Source organism: Herpailurus yagouaroundi, unplaced genomic scaffold, assembly GCF_014898765.1.
Source record: "Herpailurus yagouaroundi ecotype Mexico unplaced genomic scaffold, PumYag 67681, whole genome shotgun sequence".
NCBI classification, from domain to species: domain Eukaryota; kingdom Metazoa; phylum Chordata; class Mammalia; order Carnivora; family Felidae; genus Herpailurus; species Herpailurus yagouaroundi.
The window spans coordinates 6,231,266-6,243,731 of NW_024420481.1; the positions used below are offsets into that span (position 1 = coordinate 6,231,266).

Genomic DNA, 12,466 nt, shown 5'->3' on the forward strand with positions numbered 1-12,466 from the left:
CTCAACACCCAAAAAACAAATAATCCAATTGTAAAATGTTCAAAGGCATTAACAGACATTTCTCCAAAGAAGACATCCAGATGGCCAACAGACACATGAAAAGATGCTCAACACTATTCATCATTAGGGAAATGCAAATCAAAACTACAATGAGATATCACTTCACACCTGTCAGAATGGCTAAAATCAACCACACAATAAACAACAGTGTTGGCAAGGATGCACGGAAAGGGGAAAACTCTTGTACTGTTGATGGGATGCAAACTGGTACATCCACTCTGGAAAACAGTATGGAGGTTCCTCAAAAAGCTAAAAATAGAACTACCCTATGATTCAGCAATTGCACTACTGGGTAATTACCCTCAAGAGACAAAACCAGTAATTCAAGGTGATACATGCACCTTTATGTTTATAGAAATAATGTGGACAGTAGCCACATTATGGAAGCAGCCCAAGTGTCCATCAATTGATAAATGGATAAAGAAAAGGTGTGTGTATACATATACATGTACATATACATATACACATACATTATAAATATATCTCTATATATCATATACATATATATATATGTTAGATACACACACATATACATATAATGGAATATTATTCAGCCATAAAAAGGAATGAAGTCTTGACATCTGAAACAACACAGAAGGAGCTAGAGAGTATTATGCTAAGTGAAATAAGTCAGAGAAAGACAAATGCCATATGATTTCACTTATATATGGAATTTAAGAAACAAAGCAAATGAGCAAAGAAAAAAGAGAGAAACCAAGAAACAGACTCTTAACTATAGAAAGCAAACTGATGGTTACCAGAGGGGCAGGGATAGGGAGATAGGTTAAATAGGTGATGAGGATTAAGGAGTGCACTTGTCATGATATGATAAGCACTGGGTAATCTATGGAATTGCTGAATCACTATATTGTATATCTGAAACTAATATAATACTGTGTGTTAATTATACTGAAATTTAAATTAAAAAAATAATTGTTATTATAGTTGGATTAATGTATATCACATATGTTACTGTTTTCTATTTGTTGAACTTTTTCTTCATTCCTATTTTTGTCTTTCACTTCCTCTGTCTTTTGTGGTTTTAATTAAACATTTTATGATTCCTTTTCTTTTATCGGTATATCAATTATACTTCTTTTTAAATTTATGTTAGTGATTGCCCCAAATTTTGCATGTATAACTACTCCAATTTTACATTCAGATATACTATACTACTTCATAGATAGTATAAGTACATTATATAACAAAGTATGCCTGATTCCTCTGTCGAATCCCTTATACCATTGCTGTCATTCATTTCAGTTATACATGTTATCGTTATTAAATTCATCACTGATATTATTTTTGACAAAACTGTTAATCTACTAGATTAATTATTAGAAAAATGAAGGATTTTATTGTACTTTCACTTTTTCTTTCTCTAGTGCTCTTCTTTTATGTAGGTCCATGTTGCGACCCATATCATTTTCCTTCCTGAGGAGTTTTTAAAATATTTCTTGAGAGATATGGCTACTACAACAAAGTCCCTCAATATTTATTTGTCTGAAAAAGTACATACTCCTTCACCTTTGAGAGATAATTTTGCAAGATACAGAATTGTGAGTTGGTGCTGTTTTCTTCTCAATATTTCTTTTTTTAAATGTTTATTTATTTTGAGATTGGAAGAGAGAGAGAAAGCAAGCCGAGGGACAGAGAGAGAGAGAGAGAGAGAGAGAGAGAGAGAGATGGAGGGAGAGAATCCCAAGCAGGACCCGTGCTGTCAGCACAGAGCCTGACATGGGGCTCGAACTCACAAACTGTGAGATCATGACCTGAGCCAAAATCAAGAGTCAGATGCTAAACTGACTGAGCCACCCAGGCACCCCTCAATATTTCTTAAATATTCACTTGGTTCTCTTCTTGCTTGTATGGTTCCTAAGGAGAAAGGATATGCAGTTTTTATCTTTTATACTCCATAGGTAATGGCTTTCTGTCTGCCCTCACCCCGAAGTTCTTTCAGGACTGTTTTTGTGGGGGGTTTTTGTGTTTGTTTTGGTTTGGTTTGGTTTGGTTTTGGTTTGGTTTGGTTTGTTTTCATAGTTATCTTGTTTGGCATTCTCGGAGCTTCCCAGATCTGATTTCGTTTTTGACATTAATTTGGGGGAATTCTCAGTCATTATTACTTCAAATATTTCTTCTGTTATTTTTTCAATTCTCCTTCTAGTATTCCTATTTCACATACATTTAAACTTTCATAGTTTCCCCACTGTTTTTGGATATTCTGTTTCATTTTTTTCAGTTTTCTCTGCCTTTCAATTAAAAAGACTTTATTGACATGTACTCAAACTCAGAGATTCTTTCTTCAGCTGTGTCTAGTCTACTTATAAATTTATCAAAAGCATTCTCCATTGCTGTTACAATGTTAGCATTTCTTTTTTGAATTCTTTCTTAGAATCTCCATTTCTCTGTTTACATTACCTAAATATTCTTGTGTGTTGTTTACTTTTTCCTTTAGATACCTTAGCATATAAATCTAGTTATTTTAAATTATTTGTCTAATCCCCAAATTCCATAGTATACTCTGATTCTAATGCTTGATCTATCTCTTGAAACTGTGTTTTACGTCCTTTAGTAATTTTTTTTTAATGAAAGCTACACATAATGTACTGGGTAAAAAGAACTGTGAGGCTTTAGTAATACACTAAATGGGAATGCAGAAAACATCTCATAGTACTATAATTATGTCTCAGTCTTTTAGTGACACTGTGCCCTTGAATTGTAAAACTCAAAAGTGCTTTTATCCTCCCACCACTTTAGGTGGGACAAAGGACTGGCTAGAGGCCTGGATTGAATTAACTATTTCTATTTCCCAATTTGGAAAGCTAGAAGGAGCTAGAGCTAGATGCTTCTCCCCACCCTGACACTCCCAGGTCAGTTAAGCTCTAGTAACATAGTTTTTCTTGAGGGCAGACCTTGTTAAGAAGAACAGAATGCTCTCGTATATTTCAAATGACTATTTTCCCCTCCTCCTGACAGAATCATAAGGTGGTTTCTCCCTGATTGTAACTGTGAGAACGTAATAGTTTCTGAAAGTAAAAACACAAAAGTATGTGCTCCCCAAGGCTGGTACCTCCTAGAATTTTTAACTCTCAGAAATGTTCACACTGAGTATCCAGCAATTTGCCAATTACAGTTTACATTTTCATATTGCAGTACTGGTTTTTGCTCATGGGTCTCTGCTCAGAAAAGTTGTGATGTATGTAGCTGATCAGCTGTTTATTCAATTTTGGGTCAGTGATTTGCCCTGTGATCCCAGTTCTCCGATAGATTTAAAATGAGTTTTATGTTTTTAGTTTTTCAGATTTGTAGTTGTTAGAATGAGTGATGACTTTCAAGCTCCCTTCGTGATGAATTTCAAACCAGATTTCAAAAATTTTTGGTCTTCATGTAGCAGTCCCACTTTCTAAGTAACTATTTTGTTTAATATATCTTATAACTATCAAGTATGAACTAATTACTTAATTTTTTGTGTCTATCTCCCCAACTAGAAAATGAAAGATCTTCCATGAAAACATAAACTTGTGTCTTCCTAACCACTGTATAATTTTCACATAAAACACTTACTAATACCCAGTAGGCTCTCCTTGATTATTTTTTAAATTAATGTCGGTATGAGTCACCAAATATTACTTGAAATACAGGGTAAATTTGTGATTTAGTGTTTGTATGATTTAATGATTTGATTTTTTAAATTTATTTGTCATAGAGATAAGAACAGTTTCCTTCAGTGTAAATAGCACTCTAAATATGCATTTGAAATAAAAGCAATCAGAATGTGGCCCAGCATCAATAATAAGAGTTGCAAATCTCCCAGTCTTTGCTTGTGTATTTAAGCAGAATTAGTGTAAAAGTTGATACTGGATGCAATTTCTGTTGGATTCAGTTTCTTAAAACATAAATAAATGCAAAGTCAACAATGGGAAGCAGCATGAGATAGACTGAAAAAGTTAATAGCAAAGTAAAGGTTATTGTTACATGGCACTGGTGAGTTTTAGGTAACCTGATAGGACTTCCACTGCTCCTGAGAGCACATTCATTTCTAACTTGAGAAGTTTTAAATGTTACATATTGATAGCGATTAAAATTGTGATTCTGGGCACAGTCAGAAGCCCAGTTTCCACTGAGCTACTCTTTAACAACATTTCCAAACACTGAATTTGTCATTGTCATTGTAGTTTCCAGGTTTTATTTGTTTCCCTTACTGTTTGTAATTCTTAATGCTGTTTATTTATAATGGTTTCAAGACATTTTGTAAGTCATGTACTAAAGATATAAGAAAATAGATGGAAATTTTAATAATTCTTCTATATGCTTAAAATAAGAATACACTTTTCAGACAAACCGAATGCCTTACTGTAATAATAAAGATTTTTCTAAATTGTGAGTATTTAAGAGATCTTCAAAAATCATATCTAAAAATCTAATGATAATCATCATCTTACTCAGACTAAGTATCAAACCTTTAGAAATTATGTTAGCTTGGTCTTCAACTCTTAAGAGAGTAGGTTTTGTGTATTGATGACAAGTATCTTAATATACAACTCACAGTTAAGAATAAAGAAAGTTGCCCATGGATATTTTTTTTCTTATTGCTTCTACCAAATTGTGTTTATAATCAAGTTTACTGATTAAAAATAAGGCCCTGGGGTGCTTGGGTGGCTTAGTTGGTTAAGCATTTGACCAGCTCAGGTCATGGTCTCACAGTTTGAGATTGAGCCACATGTTGGGCTCTGTGCTGACAGCTCAGAGCCTGGAGCCTGCTTCCAATTCTTTGTCTCCCTCTCTCTGTGCCTTCCCCACTTGCGTTCTCTCTCTCTCTCTCTCATAAATATGAAAAAATTTTAAAAAATAAAATAAAATAAAATAAAACAAAATGCCCAAAGAGCTGTCATTATCACCTGTGATTATTTCATTCTTATTAATTCTCTGGTAGTTTTCTAAGGGTAATCTGACAAAACTGTTTATGAGGATATTAATTATGGATTTTATTGTATTTCAATAATCAATATGACAATTGATTATACCAAACAGTGAGCCATTGTGACTGAATTGATCCTACAAGCCCCAGTCCAGCTGTAGCTATTTAATTTTAGAAAAGAAAATTTTAAGTAGTGTTACAGGATCATACTGGTATAATTTTACCAATTACTGCTATGATTTTAGATTGTGTGGTTTAACAAACAGCAACATATTCTCAAAGGCTTAAAACAAACAAATTATTTGTTTATTTTTTACTTACATTACCTTGGGGTTTAAATTCTTCCATAATTCTTTTGAGCTCTTGAATTTTGATGGCATTTTTCATCTCACCAGACTCTATTGGGCCAGTATATGATGGGCTCAGCTAGGTTTGGATAAAAGTGTCTCCACATGTCTTCCCATTCAGGAATCTACACTGAAGTAATGTGTCCATTATTCAGGACATACTATTTTAATGATTAAAGGTCATATATTTTAATGACTGACAGCAAAAAGGCCACAGGTTACACAATTGCATCCAAAGTTTGTGTTGACATGCAGCAAATGTTATAAGGCCATAACCAAACTCAAAAAGTCAGATAAACAAGGACAAAAATGGAAGAACAAAATGCAAGGACAAAAATGGAAGAAATGTTAGTGAATAAAAGATCTTTTATCACAAAAGATTTATTATTCACCAATGTAAACTTCTTTACTCCTAATTTCTTTCCCTTAACATGGACAATAAATATGTGTTTTTACATCAGAAAGGTTACAATTTATGACATTATGTTCAAAAACTAACAATAAACACCAGATATTTTCATATCATAGCCATCAAAAATATTATTGATTAATGTATCTAATCCTTCTTAAACCTATAATTTCTTAAGGTATAACCTTTTGAGTAATGTACTTCACACATTTAGTTTTGACTGAATTTTCTTAGTTTTTGTTTTTTATTTTTATTTTACCGAGAAAAGACAATTGTGTATATATAGATACAACTTCAAAACAACTATCAGATATGGCAATTTTGGGAAACTAGTTAAGATTTGATTAGATAAACATGAAAATCAGTATATCAAAAGCAATAGTTCATTGACACATCATATTTTCCCTTCATTATACAAAAATATGCTGTTTGGAAATTTCACTTGGTTATGTTTCTAATGTGCTCAAAACAATAAGGCATTCTTCAACTGTCAATTGGTTCTATTTTGGCAGAAGTTGTCATAATATGGAATATATTTTGGGGGCTAGGAATATACATATGATCTATAGTTATCTTTTAAAATTAGCTCAAACAGTGAATTAGTTTTTTCACTTTTTACTCTGTCACTATTTCCTTCTTATTTCTAAAACACAACTGTTGAACCTCCAATCACATATGGCACTACACTGGCAGACACACACACACACACACACACACACACACACACCTCACATATACACAGACACACACAGAGAGAATGTGTGCACACAAGATAGATAGGTAAATAGATATTGAGAGAATTCCCATGAGATCTTGCACTCTTATAATCCACTGTTAGTTTTGGTCTTGTCTTCCTCTTACAAGTAGTCTTATCAATTTTCCAGTTGCTTGGTTCAACATAAGGCATAACAGGAAAAACTTAGAAAGAAATATCTGTGCTTGAGCACACACAGAGAAAACTGGGACAGCTGTAAAAGTGACTAAGTTTAGTAATCTGGATCTATTCAACTATGTCAACCAAAGGGAAAATAATTATCATCCCTGCTTGTCTGAAAAGTCATAAAAGCCCATCTGTGTAGGATTCAGACAGTCTGCCTTCTTTCTGAGGAGTCTCAGAAATAATGTTCAGTAAAAAGCCCACTAGTCCCATTTACTCTGCATGATAGGGTACTGAATGCCACTAGACCTGCAGTGAGTGACTTTTTGGTCCTCATTTAATCACAGCAAGAATCATTTTCACACAGCAAGGGATAGGAGACTTTCAAACTAATAAAATAATACTTTCCAATGACATTTGCAAGAACAATTGTAATAACTAGTGGTGATTATCCAGTAAAATTATAGTAGAACTATAAGAAAAAACTATAGGACTAATAACACTGTTGACAGGGTATGAGATTCTTCACTAGAGACATAAGAACAAGTCCTAATATTAAAGACCAAATCTGGATTGGAAATAGCCAATAATAAGTGAATAGTATTTCAAGGAACTTAAAATGTACTACTGAAGTCAACCACTAAATTATTTCAGTGCCAGTTCTTCATGTTGACCAATGTAAACACTATATGTGCATCACAAAATTTTATCAGCTATTTTTATCTTTTTCACTTTTATGTTTTTCTTTTTCTTCTTACATATTTTCTACATTGAAAGTTCAGTGTGGAAAACAGATTTGTGTGAAGTGAATGAATAAACACACAAAGAATTCACTATTGCTGTATTTTTAGTTTCCCACTTACAGCACAAAGATCTTCCACTGTATGTATTTTGTTGCTTTGCAATAGTCTAAGTATTGGACAGCATAAATCTAAACAGTGTATTTAATCATCCACAAAACAGAATTTAATGTCCTTAGAAAATTTTTTGTCATATCTGTCTATAATTCAATACTCTTATTAGTTTATTTGGTTAAACTTTTTATAATTTTTAGACAATTTTGTATTCACACAAGTTGTGAAGAGTAAAAGATAGAGACATCATGTATACTTTACCCTGTTCCCTCATTGATAACACCTTGCAAAACTATAATACAATACCACAACCTGTATATTGACCTAAATACAATTTAGTTATCTTGTTCAGATTTTCTCATACTCATTTGTGTGTATTCATATTTAGATTCATGCAGTTTTGTTCTTATGTGTGCCACTGCAATCAATACAAAACAGTTCAAAATTGCAAGGATCCCTATTATTATAATAATCCCTATTATTAAGATGAGAGACCTTTAGAGAACTTTAGCTAACTCTAGTCTGATCTTACACTCCCTATCTCAGAAGTACCATTGAAAATAACACATATTCCCAGTACTATTGAGAACAACATGCACCTCATTATCAAAGAATTGTTGCTATTTGATCTGTCTTGTAACTCACTGAAAGATCACCTGAAAAGACTTTATTGTTTTGCCCAGGTAAGAACTCATGGAGTGCTCAAGCCACTACATGAGGGCATTTGTTGAATAATTTGCAGGCAAATATTTCACTCACTGATGTCTAAAGTGATTAATAATATTTGAGAAAAACAACAAGCTAACCAAAAAGCTTAGGAGGAAATGTTGGGGAATAAAATGTACATAAGGGTTTAAATCTTCGAACATATTTCTGAGAATTTAGAGGATAATATGCATGTCCAGTTCTGTGCACATGCTCGGAAAAGACCAGAGAAGACTCTAATCCTTCACTTCTGGTTGACCTTGAGGTACTGCATAAGTAGGAAGTGAATGCTAAGGCAGAGCTATAAACGTCCCAGTTGATTATTGAAAGAGTGACTGAACTTGCACAAAGAGCACGTTCACAAAATATGAGAGAGATTTTGCTTCCAGGAATTTAAGGAAATCTCTGTCCAATCATTACCTGACTATAAAGCTGATAAATCAAAGACTTCAATGGCCAATAAGAATACAGAACTTACAGAACTAGTTCAGAAAAGTTACTATGCAAACAAACAAACAAAACAAATACAACTTCAAACAGCAACAAAGGCAAACCACTGGGGGGGGGGGGGGAAAAAAAAATCTAATTTCCAGAGTTGTTGAATTACAATATTAAAAATGCCTTGTTTTCAATAAAAAATTACAAGAACTGCAAAGAAACAGAATTATAGGTCATACACAAGAAAAAACTCAATCAATATAAACTATCCTTGAAGAAGCCTAGATGTTGGATATATTAGATAAATAATTTAAATAATCTATTATAAATATATTCAGAGTTAAAGGAAATCATAAGTAAAGAAATAAAGAAGAATATGAGGCCAATGCATCATAAAATTGAGAATATCATTAAAGAGATACAATTTCTGGAATTGAAAAATATAAGTGAACTTAAAAGTTCACTAGATTGGGTAAACAGCAGATTTGAGCAGGCAGAAGAAAGTATTGGTAAATTTGAATATGGTCAATGCAGGTTATCCACTCTGAAAAATGGGGGGAAAAGAATGAAGAAAAACAGAGCCTAAGAGTACTGTTGTACATTATCAAATGCATCGACATATGCATAATTGAAGTCCCTGAAGGAATGAACAAAAATAAAAGAATAGAGTATTTGAAGAAATAATGGACAAGAAAACCCAAATTTGTTGAAAAACTTTACTTACACCTCTAAGAAACACAACAAACTCCAAGTAAGATAAACTTAAAAAGATCTATACTTTGTTGCTGCACTGCCATTGCCCAGACCATGGTCCATGTGCTCCACTGGGGTTCTCTTAGCAGCAGCCACTGCTGCCCTGTGATCTCTGGCTGCACTTCATCCTTCTCTTCCTGCTGAGCCACTTTCTTCTTAGAACTATGACTATCGTTTTTGTCCTGCAGCTGGAGCCACTTTTCCTGGGACCCCCTTTCATTTTCTGCTCATGGTTACTTTGGGGCCTTTCCCATGGTGACTACCGCCTAGCTGCCTTTACCCCACATCCCATACCCCTGACACTGTCCCACACTTTTTTCATCCCTCAATTCCTGGGGGAAGACTGTCCCTGTCTGAACCCACAGCCTCCCGGCCCAGCACATCTGTCCAACTGTTATTTAGCTACAGCAACAGGCACCCCTCTGGCAGTGCCAAAGAAGTGGCAAAAGAAGGTGCAGACCAGCCCAGTGAGGCAGCATCCAGCAGCTTCCATCAGTACCAACAGCACCGGCCAGGTGTCAAGGGTGGGTGCAGCCCCACGACTTCCAGAGCAGAGCACAGGAAGTATTAGGAGAGACAACCAATTAGGCCTTGGGTCCTGTGGCGATAACCCAAACTGAGGAAGCCAGCCCTTACCCTGGCCTGCTGCCACCCATGGTGCCCAGCCAACCCTCATTCAGAAGAGAGGTTTTAAAATCAAAGATGGGAAAATTGGAGAAAATTGCCATTCCTCACTGCCAGCTTGTTCATGGTATACATTTGTGTGAACAACCAAAGACACATAGGAAAGCAAATATAACTTACACTATCCAAGATTACTCTGTAAAAAGAAAATAACTTTTGGGTGGATTCTGTTTCATCTGATATAATTCAGAAGCAGGGGAAAAGGTTTTTATAAGTACCAAGAACATTGGAAATATGCATTTGAAGAAATCAGCAATTCTAACTGAAGTGAACCAAAAAGGAAAATTATGCTGGGGCAAAGTTTAGTGATCCTCCTTCTTTTGTGTTCTTCCAAAGGCTCCTACTCACTGGACAGAAAGCAGCATTGGAAACCTCAATAAAAATAAGGAGTTAATGGCAGTATAATTAAAAACTCTCCTAAAAGTTGAAACTTAGATTGTTGTACATCTGTAAAATAGTTTTTTTTTCAAAATCCCTGGACTATTGAAAGGAAAATTGGTACATAAATGGAAATGTTGCTTTATAACATGCAAGTGCAAAAGATGAGCTTAAAAATTGTAAATAATTTGTATTATATTTTACATTATTAAATATTGTATGCCATGTGCTATGTTTGTATTGTTCACACTTGAGATGTACAATATACTATTGTTATGAAAATATGTATTTTGCCCTACAAAATGGTAGGTGTTTTGTGTATATACAATGGAGAAATTTTAAGTGTTTTAAGGCACAAGGAAGACTGATTTATTTGCATAAATTACTGAGATTTATTTTTAAAGAAATAGCTATCTAATCTTAAGGTGAAGATCTAAGTGTGAACAGTTCACTAATACACTACTAAAATTTAAATCTGTGGCACAATCATTGTAAACATGAGGTTTGTCTGTGTTTCTCTAAATTGATTTCTGCCTTCTAATCTGTAATTACTAGAAAACACTCATTCCCAAATTTACCAAACATAATTTCTGGTTTTTGATTTATCCATTCAAATTTAAAATACCTCTGGGGCACTTGGGTGGCTCAGTCAGTTTAGCATCTGACTTCGGCTCAGGTCATGATCTCACCGCTTGTGGGTTCAAGCCCAGTACCGGGCTTTGTGCTGACAGCTCAGCGCCTGGAGCCTGCTTCGGATTCTGTGTCTGGTTCTCTCTCTCTCCGCCCCTCCCTCACTCATGCTCTCTCGAAGAAAAAAAAAAATAATAATAAAACATTAAAAAAAATTAAAAATTTTAAAATACCTCTAACTTTAATGCCTACAAAATTGGGTGTAATCAGACTTTTAAATAATAATATAATATAGTGGCCCTCCCTTTAAAAAAAATCTACACTTAGACAAATTATAATCTGTCACACATCAAAAACAAAGAATCTTAAGAGCAGTAAGAGAAAAGTCATCTTCTACAAGAGATCATCAATAAAAGAAATAGGTGATTTCTCGTCAGAAAACATTGAAGACAGAAAATGGTAGGTGATCTATTTAAAGTGCTGAAAGAAAAAAATGACAATTAAGAATTATATATATGATAAAATTATCCTTCAAAAGCAAAGAAGTAATTAAAACTCTGGGTAAACACAATTTGATTTTGTTGCTAGCTGATTTGACGTAAGAGAAATCATACAGGGAGTCCTTCAGGCTGAAATGAGAAAATGGAAATTCAAATTCTTAAAACAAAACAAACACAGAAACAAATAAAACACCAGTTAAGGCACATATTAAAGTGAAGGCAAATATACAGGGACGTATAAATACAGTTTGTATTTTTTTTCCTGTATGAGTTAAAAGACAGCTATGTAAAACAATATTTGCAAATGCATATAGATGGGCACAAAATGTATAAGAATGTAATTTGTGGTAGTAAAAGCATAAAGAGAGGTTGAAAAGTCCATATACAGTCAATGGTTTTGCATACTATTCAAATTAAGTTGTTATAAATTCAAACAAGGCTGATGTGAACTTAGATGATAATTACAATCCCCTGGGCAACTAGTAAGAAAATAAATTAAAATATATAATTTGGGGCACCTGGGTGTCTCAGTTGATTAAGTGTCCGACTTCAGCTAAGGTCATGATCTCATGGTCTGTGAGTTCAAGCCCCACGTTGGGCTCTGTGCTGACAGCTCAGAGCCTGGAACCTGTTTAGGATTCTGTGTCTCCCTCTCTCTCTTATAATCCAACTCACAATCTGTCTCTCTCTTGCTCTCAAAAATAAATGAACATTAAACAAAATTAAATATATATGTATGTATATATAATTAAAGAAATTTAATTAATTCAAGGGAATTAAAGTAGTACACCAGAAAATATTTACTTAACACCAAATAAGGCAATAACAGAGAAAGCGAGAAATAGAAATGATACAAGACACAGTGAAAACAAATTGCAAAAAGTAGAAGTAAGGTCTAGCTTGTTGATATTTA

The 12,466-nt window shown here is 34.0% G+C and overlaps 1 pseudogene; it reads left to right on the forward strand.

Annotated features, from left to right (window-relative positions):
• The first annotated feature begins 9,525 nt into the window (after window positions 1-9,525).
• Window positions 9,526-10,480, forward strand: LOC121025569 (proline-rich nuclear receptor coactivator 1-like; annotated as a pseudogene).
• Window positions 10,481-12,466: the final 1,986 nt, after the last annotated feature.